Raw genomic sequence first — 12,722 nt, forward strand, 5'->3', positions numbered from 1 at the left:
TTTTTGTCTTTTTGAGACAGGGTCTTGCTATGCAGTTCAGGCTGGCCTTGAGCTCACTTTGTAGCCCAGGCTGGCCTCGAACTCGCAATGATCCTCCTGCCTCAGCTCCCGAGTGCTGAGATTATAGGTGTGTGCCACCTCTTCATCACTTTTAGAGCTTGCATATTTTCTGTCTTTTCCCTTGACTTTGATCTGTCTCTTCTAGAATTTCACAGTCCTGATTTTGGAGTCTGTAGTTCTCATTTTGAAAACGAATTTCTTCTCTCTCCTCTCTTCTTTTTTGGATCACCATGCTTATTTTCTCAATCCTTGTGCATTTCTTAATCTTGGTCATTCCCAACCCTACTATAACTATTTCCTTCAGAAAAGATGCTTCTGTCTGATGTGTTTTTTAATAGGATCTCTCCAATTTTGATCTCTTGAATTTTGAGCTCTGTGTTTTCTGACCTTCCTTTTCTCTCAGCTCTTGTTTCTTACTGCCTTTGTTGTGCTCCTCTTTCTTCCTGTCTTGTGTCATTTGTCTGGTGGTTCCTAACTGATGTATCTCTGTCTTTACTTCTGGTTCTCCCTTGTCTCTTCTTTCCCCTATCTTTAGCTGAGGCAGAGCTCTAACTTCCTGAGACAAACAGTCACTGACCTCCCAGGAAGAAGCCCAGCTGCTCTCACTGCTGTCAGATTCAGAGTCAGAGGAGTCAGAGTCTGAACAGGGTGACACTGAAGATGCAGAGTTCAGGGAGGACTTAGTTTGTGAAGATCTGATTTCTGTGCCATGATAATTTTTGGTGTATTTTTGAGATGCTCACCCAATTTTTCCACTGAACCTCCAAGACCTATCAAGGTAAAGAAGTTGATGGCAAACCAAGTGTTTCCTGGGTTATCTCAGGGTAAGAATCCTTTAAAGAATGACTGTAGGGTTTAATCCATTAGTCTTGCATTAAGTTTGGGAGGACCGTCTTCCTAAACTTCCCATGTACTGTTCACACAGTTCCTGGAAGAATATTTTGACAAAACTTCTGTTAGATGATGTAGTGGTTTCTTCACTTACTTTTATACAGTCAGGAACACTACATGGAATGGAATCAGTGTATAAAAGGTGAGCAAAATTCTTGGCAACATTACTGGATTTGTTTCTAAATGGTGGGTGGTATTGTACTGTTCTTTGAATTTACTTTGAAAGGATTCCGTGTATTCTTTTCTCAGCATGCAAAATTCCCCAGCTAATAAGCCCCAAATTTTCTACTATGCCCTTTGCTGGGCACATAAATCAAGTATCATATTGCAGAGCTCTTTTGTTTGTCTTTTCAGGAAATTCCATTTTCAGCAATTTGTGAGCACATCCTTCAAAATCTAAAGTTGACTGAATAGCAAGATCTATTATAAGATGAAATGAGACTAGGTTACTAGATTAATTTCCATTTCGTTGTGAGTTACCTTTTGTCCTTCGTCATCTTCTCCTTCTTACTCCTCTTCTTCCTCTTCACTACTTCCTGCATCTTGGTCTGTGTTTGAATCACTATATCCTTCATCAAGTATTTCCTTGTTAATAGCTTTGTACTTTTCTTCATTATCCATAAAATTAGGATCCATCTTGAAAATATTAAGGACATCTCCTGGACTATTGTCATCCTCAAAGGAAGCCTATGGGTGAACTGATCACCATTTTCAACTAAGTCTAGTCCTTCCAGGATAACTGGTTGGTCATTGACTCCATCTTTCTGTATAGCAAACATCACTTCAATCATACACTGAACTCTTTTTCAGTTTCAGATTTGTGCAAAGTTTCAAAGGTGTTCAAAGATAGCATTGATTCCTTTTGGTGACACTTGTGTTAATTTGAGGCCACATTCTTTGATAAAACCAATAGCCACCTCAACACAGTCATCTGTTATCCTTCCAGGAGCAAAGTGAGCATCTCTAAACATAAAACTTCATTGCTACATTTTGGTTATTAAGTTGTACCACAAATTTTGAAGCAGTCAGACAAAGTTGCTTACCAACTCTTTGCTAGCCTTCAAAAATTAAAAATTAACCTCTTGAGGATTAATTACCTAATTGGTAGAATTTTGAGTTGATAATTGTCACCAATACCTCATAAACATGAGTGAGGATTGGAGACACACTCTGTGCCTGTAAAAAAAATCCGGACAGCAGTCTTCTTGCCCTGACTGTATTTTCTTGAAGAAGCTCTTGAATAATAATACATATATTGGAAATGTTGACTTTGATTTCTTTCGGGCCTCCCCGGTCCTCTTCTGTTATGCTAAACTATTTTTATCTGTAATCTCTTCTTGCATCATCCGGAGCTTTGCAGGAGGAGTGTATGTTCCACCAGTGTAAGGAAGGAGAGGATCCAGCTCATTTTTCTTCTTCTTTGTAGGAGGTTCATCTTGAGCTGAACTCTGGGTTATTGATGGTTCTGGGCTTCTTCTCCCCAGAGATTTCCAGGACCTTTTCCTATCCATTTCTCTCTCTCTCTTTCTCCAAGTTTTTCTTGGTCCCTGCTTTGTGATTCCATACTGCCATCATAGGAATGAACTCTTCTTGATGTACATATTCTAACCTGATGTAATCAAAGTAATCTCTATCCCAGGGGAACCCTTCTTGTTCTGCATATCTGCCTTCTGGAGAAGGGGTAACCTGATGAGAATTAGTTTTATCTTCTGTCATGACAGACAAAAGAGTATCTGTACCACACTACTTTTCATTTTGTTGCCAGTTGATCTGATAAATCAAAGGCTCCTCAATTTTGTCCAAGTTGTAAGTACTCAATGGTATGAATTCCTTTTCTGTTTGAAAATACATAGTAGCCATGGCCCACTTACTAACTTCTTCTTGAAACTACCAAGCTGTTTGTCATAACTATATCACGGCAGCACTATTAGGTGTCACCTCTATTTGTCTTTATATTTATTTGAAGAGCAGCTTGAATAAATGATTCCAAAGCTCTACCAGGCCTCCATTATACCAGATGTACCCATAAGGGTAATCTTAAGCAAATAAGAGATTTTGTTTATCTATGTGGTGTCAGGGAATGAAACTGGGGCCTCATGCATGCTAGGCAAGTGCTCTACCATTGAGCTACATCCCCAGCCAGAAAGAACGATACTAGGTAATATATAATCATACCCATACCTGGTTGGATTACTACTGACTGCCATTATTTCTACCTTGGATTTGCTTCACTTTCCTATCTTCTTCCTTTCCTCCCTGCCTGCTGTTATTGTTCATTTCAAATGTGCATAGATAAGATGCCTTAAAGGTCTCTGATCCCTAAGTCCATGGTGGCACACCTGTGGCACGAGTGCCACAGCAGGCTGTTTTTTATCACTGAAAGTTCTAAAAGGTTTGCCATCACTGCCCTAGATTCTCCCATTGTGACACCACACCTCTATTTTACTCAGAAAGATGGAAGCCATCGCAAAGCCTTCTCTGCCCACGGCCCTCCCGGTGTAACACAGCTAGTGCACACCTGATGTCTGTCATGGGCTCCGCTGGACCCTCACGACCTTCGCTGTCTCTGTGTTGCCAATTTAGCTTTAACCGGTAATCTTAGTCCATCAATTCACATTTCTATTTTTGCCTGCAAACCCATTCTTTTCTGTTTCCCTCTGGACCTCTCTCCCTCAATTAACTCATGTATTTATTAATTACAAAATGAGAGCAGCTCCCCGGCATGGGACTATAAAAAGGAAGTGTTTGGAGACTCTGAGTTTGGAAGCTCCGTGACTTGGACAAGTCACATACTGTCTGAGGTGACACGACAGCACAGGGCCTCGGCAACCACGAGCCCTTAGATTCCTCCCCCACTCCCTCCAAGGACTCAGTTCTGTAAATGAGGAATCACCTACACTGCCTCTGTCACCATTACCAGTTTCATGTCGTGACCTGCCTCCAAAATTGGAGGCGAGTCAGCAGAATGCTATCTCAGATGTACAGACAAAGATGGTTTGATACTTCAAATTTTGAGAAAAGCAAAAAAGGGAAAGATGAATATGGTGAGTGGTGCCTTCTACCCCTGGGTGTCCCAGGCATATTTTCAGAGGAAAAATTGGCTGCAATACAAACTCAACACTTTTAAAACCAAATTCCTTTTGCTGGTATGCAGACACCATATTCTTTCATCAGTTTTCTTGGTTTCTTTCCAGTACCGGGAATCGAACTCACGATGTCGCACTTGCCAGGCAGGCGCTGTGCCTCTGAGCTAAATCCCCAGCCCCCGCACCTGGTTTTCTTTCTGCCTCCCTCACACTCCTCCCTTTGCACTACTAGTACACCCATGATGACCACAGCCTGCCTCCTGTCTTTAAAAACCATCCATATTCTGAGAAGTCCTAGTTATGTTTCTAGCAGACTGTATCATTGAATTTAACTCATTATATCCATTATATAATATTATATAATATTATATATCATTATATAATTTAACTCATATATTATATGCTTGCTCAACTTTTCCATTTGGATTCTAACAAATCCTCAAAATTAACATGTCTAAAACCTAACTCTTGATTCCTGTACCTCCACCTCAGACTTACTTTTCTCCCAGTCTTTTCCATCTCTCTAAATGACAAGTCCATGCTCTTCATTCAGATTGTTTTTTAAAAACCCTCCTCTCTGGCATAATTGTTAATTCATTTTCTCACATTCCAAGTCCTACATAAAGTAAATCCTGTCAAACTCCACCTTCAAAATATACTGGGAGGCTGGGGTGGTGGTGCACACCTGTAATCTCAGCAGTCAGAGACTGAGGCAGAAGGATGACTACTAGTTTGAGGCCATCCTGGGCTACAAAGTAAGTTCAAGGCTAACTGGAACTACACAGTGAGACTGTGTCTCAAAAAAACCAAAAAAACGTAAAACAACAACAAAAAACAAACCCGGGAGTCCAATCACATTCACGGCTAGTACGCTAGCCTATGTCATCAATGTCTCTTCCCTGGATTATTGCTTACAGCTCTGGCCAGTGCTGTTTTCCAAAATCCTGCCTTTGATTCCTATGCCTCCCCACACCTACCTCCAGCTCCATTGTAGAACTTGTCAATATATGAGCACAAGGGTTATTTTAAAATCTAACTCAGATGTCTCTCTTCTGCTGAAAACTCTCCAATGGTTTTATAATGGTCAAAACTCTATAATGTCTTTTAATGAACTACAAAATCCTACAGATATACGGACCTTATTACTACTTTATTTTACTTCCCCTTGATGAGTGCACTCTCACCTTAAAATCTGCCTTTGTACTGTTTCCTCTGCCAAAACATACTAAATATCTGCTCTGAATACTGACCTATCTGCAAAGCCGTTTCAGACTAATCTATTGAAAACAGCACAGTTCTCACCTCCTTCACTATTCCTTTTCTCTGCTATACTGTTTTATTTACTTATTTATTTTTGGTTTTTTCAACAGGGTCTCACTATCCAGTTCAGACTGACCTTGAACTCACTATATAGTCAAGGCTGGTCTTGAACTCATGGCACTCCTACTGCTTCATGGCAATCCTACTGCCTTGTGAGCGCTCGAGTTACAGGTGTGTGCCACCACACCTGGCTATCGTTGTTTTAATAGAACTTATCACCACCTAATATCTTATGCTTGTTGGTTTTATTTATTGCCTGTCTCCTCAGTAGAGTAGAATCTACTGAAAACAACAGTGTTTTATACATTGTTCACTGCTACAATCCCAGCACAGCACCTGGTACAAAGCACTCAGTAAAAAGCTCCTGAGTGATTTTCTCAGTCTTTGACTCTGTTGGTATCGTCTTCATTATACAACTCTTCTAAACTTCAAAGCCCTCATGATTGCTGGAGCAGAGTGCCCAGGAGAGTTCTCCATGGTTCTTCCTTCTTTACAGATCTCATCTGTCGTCTTTGCCACTTCTTACCTAAGACATACCCTGTGTAATCACACGTTCATGACCTTATTTCAAATGTACATTTTACTACCTGCCAGTCCCTTACACTCCGTTTCGTAGCCCAGTGCTAGACTGCACTCATTGCTTCATCATGGAGTTAATGAAGCTCCCTGAGACTAAAGGAGGCAGAGTTTGGAGTTTCTGTCCTACAGAAGAAAATCTAAACTCCAGGCTGACACTCTAGGTCCTGGACTTCCACTCTTCAACTCTTAACTCACCTTCCCAACCTAACTGGGCTTTTTATGACTCCAAGAATTCTACAAGGATCTTCCACCTTCTTTCCCCTCCTAACTCTTCATTCTGTTCCCACACCTCATTCCTCTGAGATGCTGAGTTCTTTTCTCCATCTTTTAATCTTCTAGTGGAGAGTCAGAGCAGTGGATATATTTGTAAAACCACATTTCTTCATTGTTTTTGTCCTGCAGCACCCGGGCCCACCCCGTGTGCACCCGGGCCTGCAGCTCCCTGGACAGGACTGTGACGAATTGCTCCAGCACCAGCAGCTCCAGGATCCGCTTCTTGCTCTGAGTCTTGGGCTGCAGCTGTAAAGGCAGATTAGAAAGACACAAAAACCCAGGGCAGAGGGTTTTTGTCATGTGCTGCCTGGAGTTCTGCACCTTATCACAAACTGAAACATGGATGGAGCCGTGAGTACCAGCAACTCAGCTACTCCAGGACTAAGTTCCTAGAGTCCAGGGAACAACAGCTTGGAGAGGAAATGTGAACTGAAGGCTCACAAGAACCACAGGAAACGGACAGAGGAAAAGAAAACCGAATTAAGTTCTACAGAAGAAATAGCTCACTGCTGGGGACTGGACCAGTGGGCACTCATAGAGAAACAGAGACCTGGACTGGGAGATCTTTTGCAGTTGGAGGCAGCAGTGAGAGCAGGAGCCTTGGTGCCCCAAGGGATCCCCACGGTGAAGTGGTGCCCCGGGATGGAGTCAAACAGAGCAGTGATTCGCGGGGCCACCATTTCATCCCAAAGGGCTCAGGGCTCGAACTCTGGCCACAGAACCGCTCAGGTCGCTGCACTACCAAGTTCCCAGAGTGGAACGAGCGAAGGACCGCCTAGCACGGCAGACGGCTGGCAACTGGACATCAGACTTGCAGGAGTCCTGCTAAGGGGTAGGGGCTGGGACCACCTAGACTGCCCCAGCGGTGTTAAAAGCCAGTCTTAGCCCTACCTACTGATACAGGGCACATAATATAGGCATAATACAAGCTCTCCAAATAATCTAAATAATATAAGGGAACTGTGACTCCCGACCTGCTAGATCACCAATATGTGCAAGTCACGTTCTCTAAAATCAAAGAATGGGTTCTAGGAACAACGGAGGTTAAGAGTAGGAAATATTTATTGAGAGACAGAAAAGTCCCTCTAAGAAAGACGGAAGGGGCCCAAGTGGTGGCCCCGGGACTGTGCTTCTCAAGGGAGTTTTATACAGCAAACCGTGAGGTGAGATGGGACAAAACTATGGTCAACTAATAAGATTACAAGTATAGTCACTTAGGTACTATTGGTTAAATGGGGAAGCAAGTCCTATAGCAAGTGTACATGGAATACACAGGATTTTGCAGGAAGGAATGGGCTAGGGAGGTCTTGGTCCTCTACCCAAGGTGATTGATGTCTATTCAGAACATCAGTTACTGCTGTTCACCCCTAGAGGAAGTATGTGGGTGTAGTCATTTCTTTTTGTCATGAAGCCTGACCTTCAAGAAAATGCACCTTCAGCTACAACTGTAATATGTTCTGCACTGACTCTCTCGAGGGCCCAGCCCTCTCTGACTGCCTATAATATTTCTACATAGTTTATCTATAATACTATATAAGCACTGAAAGCTCGCAGTGGCAACTTGTCCTCCCTCCAATAGACCTCTATACCCACCACTGTTCTAGGCACAAACTGGCCTTGGTCTTCCAGTGTGAACAAAGTCATGCCCTGCCTGGAGTTCCGCACCTCAACCTGAACCAGAGGAAAGGAGCCATGAATCCAAAACAACTGAAAAAAGATTTTTTGCTATTCTTTATTTGACTGTATTATTTCCCATTTTTTATCCTTACAGTATTTTTCTAAACTTTTAAATGTCTTTTTTCCTTTTGTTTTTACTCTTTGCTGTAGTTCTCCTTTTATACATTACTTTCATCACTCTTATCCCATTATTTAGCACTATTGTCACTATTCTCTTTTACAAGCAGGTCTGTGTAGTTGTGCTTTGCCTATGCTTATTTTTCCCCCCTAATATTTTTATTTATTTATTTATTTTGTTTTTTTGTTTTCTTCTGGTACCGGGAATCGAACTCATGACCTTGCACTTGCCAGGCATGTGCTGTGCCACTGAGCTAAGTCCCCAGTGCCCCCACCTAATATTTTTAGAGACTAAGGGAACTTCCCCATGTTCATGTATACTTCCTCTTCCATTTACCATCATCTCCTTGCCTGAGCTCTTTCCCCAGGGTTTTTTTCATTCTCAGTGTAACTTTTCTCTACTCTCCACCTTTTCAATGAACTCCCTTACACTTTTTCTTTACTATTTACATCAAACACAGACCCTCTTACCTTCCCCATTACTCACTACCAATCTTGTACATATATAGGAAGCCTGTCCAGACCTCATTGCAGTCTGGAGGAGTTTATATTGGTAATCCCATGGAAAAGTTATTGGAATTCCAGTAAGTAAATTCCAATCAACCACTTCCAGTGCAACCCATGGCAAAAATAAAGAGATAAAGACATATCTACAGTTGTGGGGAGCCAAGGAGGATCCTAAGTCCAGTCCAAAAAATGGCTAACTGGAACAAAGGCCATGACCTAGGGCCAAACTTGGGTTTTACTAATTTGTGAAGAGGGGATTGGCTCGGGGTTGAATGACTGTGAGAATGGCAGGAAGTACAGGAATACAGTAAACTGGGCTAGATTAGAGGCACAATAGCATCTCTGCAATATGCAGAGGTATGCAGAAGGAGTCCCTGATTCTGGTAACAGGCAGCCTTTAAGTTTGAGGCAATCTGCATAACACAGTTTGAGGAAGTATCTTGTGTTTTGGGTCAGCTGCTTCAGCTCTGATGTCTAACTTTTCTTGCCCGGAGACATCACCACCTCTTTCGCGATGATCAATCCCAGCCAACAACACAGCTCAGCATCTCTTGGCCGAGCTCACTCTTAGTAGTAGGGAGCTATAGGTTTGGCGTCACTGACCTATCGCATTGCTTCAAAGGCTACAGATCAGAACCTCGGTAGACCCATTTGCATGGCTTAAAGCCAGCTGAGGGGGCAGAGCATTTTCCAGGTCAGCTCTGTACATAGCAACACACAGAAGGAGGGCAAGGGTGAGCCAAAATGGAGACAAATCGTCTTCTCTGGGGGAGCCATCCCAATGGTCTTCCCCATGCATAGTCCTCCCTGGTATCCCTTTCTAAATTTACAACATATCCTTAACATTAGTAGGACCCTTTGCCCCTCTTCTAGTTCCTCCTTCCAATACCATAGAGCAGAGGACTTAGAAGAAAAACAATTTTTTCCTTTATAGCTCTATTTCTCTTTTCTCCCTTTTCACTTTAACCCTGGACTTTGGATGGTATTCTATAAAACTACTGTTGAATGTTGTATTTTACCAGTAGAAGAGACAAAGCCAAGGCATTTGGTATACATTAACTGTGGGTCAAGGCTTGGGTTGTTACAATGCTTACACTATAGCTGTAGATTTCTTCTCTAGGCTAAAGGGAGACTCAACAGGATCTTATGCTATGAAAGTTTCTCAACTAGCCCTGATAGATTCCACTGCAACAGATTCACCTGTTACTGCTATAGTTTAATTGATTTCACGTGAATAATCCAGACTCAGAACAACTGAATGGCAGTGAAATCATCTGCTGAGCCCATCACTGAACCCAGGGAGAAGAACAGCAAGAGTTCCTAACCCAAGAACTCAGGTTCAATCAGACTCAGCAAGAATGCCTGCAGCCTACCAGAAATAGTCCCCGAGTCTGAGTTAACCCTAATTTTGCAACAGAGTAACCATTAGAGTAATTGGGGTATGATCACTTAGACTCTCTGACAAAAAAGTGACTTGGGAATCACATTAGCAATGGCTCATTGGAATATCTAATCAATGTTCCCAGTGGACATTTTATTGGTTTATGTTTTTGTATGATTCTTGGGTTATTTAGTATCTCCTTTTATTATTTCATGTGTATTTTGGGTTATTACTCTTGTAGAATTGTGCTCTCATTGGCTCAGACTGCATAGATGTCTAGGTTCTCTCCCTCACCTAAAGAACAAAGAAGGGGAAAAGTAACTGCAGGGACTATCATACAGAAATGGAGTAAGACTGAAACTGTGGATAGAGACAGAGACAAAATCACCTAAAGTAAACAAATGAAGTAGCAGATGCTAGAACTAGATACACAAAGCTGAAAATTAGTCACCAGAAGGCAATACCCTACTAAAAAGCTTCATGTAACCACATACTTACCTCACTTCTCTAGTCCCCAACTAGCAGTAACTCCCCTTCCTCACAGGAAAAGTGGAGGAGAAAAAGAGAAGGACTCATATAATTAAAAAATATAAATGTAAACAAATAAATACAGTTACAAATAGAAGAATGGGGAAAAAAGGAAAAAGAAGATCTCCTATCTCCCCCCCCCCCGCCACTCTCCTAAGGCAGAGCATGGGGACATATAGGCAGAAGAAAACAAATACCAAATAGCAGAAGTCTATGAAAAGTTCTTAAAAGGGGTGAAGAAAATAGAAGTATTCAAGGAGAAAATGAACGAAATATTTACAGCAATAACACTCAATATGCCCATGGTCAATTTCAGGGAAATAGGTAAAAAATTGGATGAGCTAACCAAGACAGTTCAAAACTTGAACAACAGGTTCAAGGAAGATATGAAATCCTCCAAATGATGTCAGATAGAAATACATGAAATAAAAAAAAAAACCAGTATAGAATTCATACAGAAATGATGAATGTGAAGACAGTGTCTGATACTGAGGACAAAATAGTGGATTACAATAAAGAGCTCAAAGAAGCAAAAAAGAAAATGAGACCAAGAGAAACTCATCCAGCAGTTACTAGATGACAACAAAAAGATTAATCTAAGGCTAATCAGAGTTAGTGAAAAAGCTTGAGGTTTACACAAGTGGATTCACCAACAGAAAGAAGAGCAATCATTAGGAAATCAAACAATAACAAGTGCTGGTGTGGCTGTGGTGAAAAAGAAACTCTCCTACGTTGTTGGTTGCAATGCAAACTAGTAGAACTATCATGGAAATCAGTATGGAGATGTGTCAAAGAATTAAAACTATAAATTCCATATGACCTAGCTATCCCCCTGCTAGGTATCTTCCCAAAAGACTTAGTCATCATACTACAGCAATACTTGCATATCATTGTTTATAGCAGCACAATTGATAATAGCTCAGTCCTAGAAACAGCCCTATACCTATCAACAGATGATTAGATAAACAAAATGTGGTATCTTATACTCCAGGCTTTTACAGGTAAATGGATACAACTAGAGACCATGTTCATAAGTGAAATAAATCAGACCTGCATATGTAAACATCTTATTGCCTCCCTAGTGTAAGAACCTGAAAAAGTAAATGAAATCTGAAAGGTACAATAGATACTGTGAAAGGGAAAGAAACTGCTCAAAAGGAAAGAACAATTGGGATGAGGGAAAGGAGAAAAGAAAGAAGGAAGGGAAAAATATATATACACAAGATATGCTGATTTCTACTGGTCTATTGAAAAGAACAGTTAATGCCTAAATTTTTTTTCTTCTTTTTAATTTTTTTGACAGTTTTGCATGCTTATATCTGATAACCTAAACAACTAATTTGAAGACAACAATATGCAATGTAACAACCACTTTTGAATTCCTATCACCTTGTTTAGGAAATTCTGTATTGTTTCTAATTTTTTAATTATTTTTTCTCTTTAAAATAATAAAATTTTTAAAATGTGGTATCTATATATAAATGAATATTACTTGGTATAAAGAAAGATAAATTTGAGACATTTGTCAGAAAATGGATGCATCTGGAAAACATAATGTTGAGTAAAATAAATCAGACATGCAAGCTTGAATACCATGCGGTACCCCTCATTTGAGTGAGGCAAAGTACAAAGGAAAAGATAAAAGATGGATAGAAAGGGACAAGGAGACAGATCTCATCCAATAGGGAGAGTTCAAGGGAACAAGAAGAGGGGTAAGGGAGAGGGGAAGGAGAAATGAGAGAAATAAAGATATGCCAAGTACAGGAACCTAGTAGTCCTAATCAGTGTAAAAATTATAAGCCATAACATGTGCTAAAACAAGTAATATCAACAGGTATGAAAAAGGTGATGGGGAACCAGAGGAGGAGTGGGGATGGGGAAGGAAAAAGATTTTAAAAAACAAGCTTGTAATATGTACATGTAATCACTCCCCAAGATGATTGTGAACTGTACAAATTACAAATAATTAAAACTAATAAACTTTTAAAAACAGAGCAAAACCCCCAGGATTAAATCTGTAAAATCACCACATGCTTATCTGTGGCTAACTACTGTAATGCTTATCTGTGGCTAACTGTAGGGAGCAGCTAAAGCTGGAAATTGGTCACATGTGTGGGGGCGAGGCAAGAGGGTCAGAGAACAAAGAGTATCTGAGGCAAGCCATTAGTTGTTGCTAGGCAAGGCTGTGTCACGTGACTCTCACTTCGTCAAATGTATAAATAAACGCCCCTATGGGAGTTGAGCAATTTCCTTTCCTCCCATTCGGGAGAGAGGGGGCTCTCTACCTGACCTCAGCTTTTGTC

At 41.0% G+C, this 12,722-nt stretch overlaps 1 pseudogene; it reads right to left on the reverse strand.

The window, feature by feature from the left end:
* LOC102007529 overlaps positions 1-2,755 on the reverse strand; it is a 2,992-nt pseudogene extending 237 nt beyond the window's left edge.
* Between the last annotated feature and the right edge of the window lie 9,967 nt (positions 2,756-12,722).

This window comes from Chinchilla lanigera, unplaced genomic scaffold, assembly GCF_000276665.1.
Source record: "Chinchilla lanigera isolate Chin_1 unplaced genomic scaffold, ChiLan1.0 scaffold00064, whole genome shotgun sequence".
NCBI classification, from domain to species: Eukaryota; Metazoa; Chordata; class Mammalia; order Rodentia; family Chinchillidae; genus Chinchilla; species Chinchilla lanigera.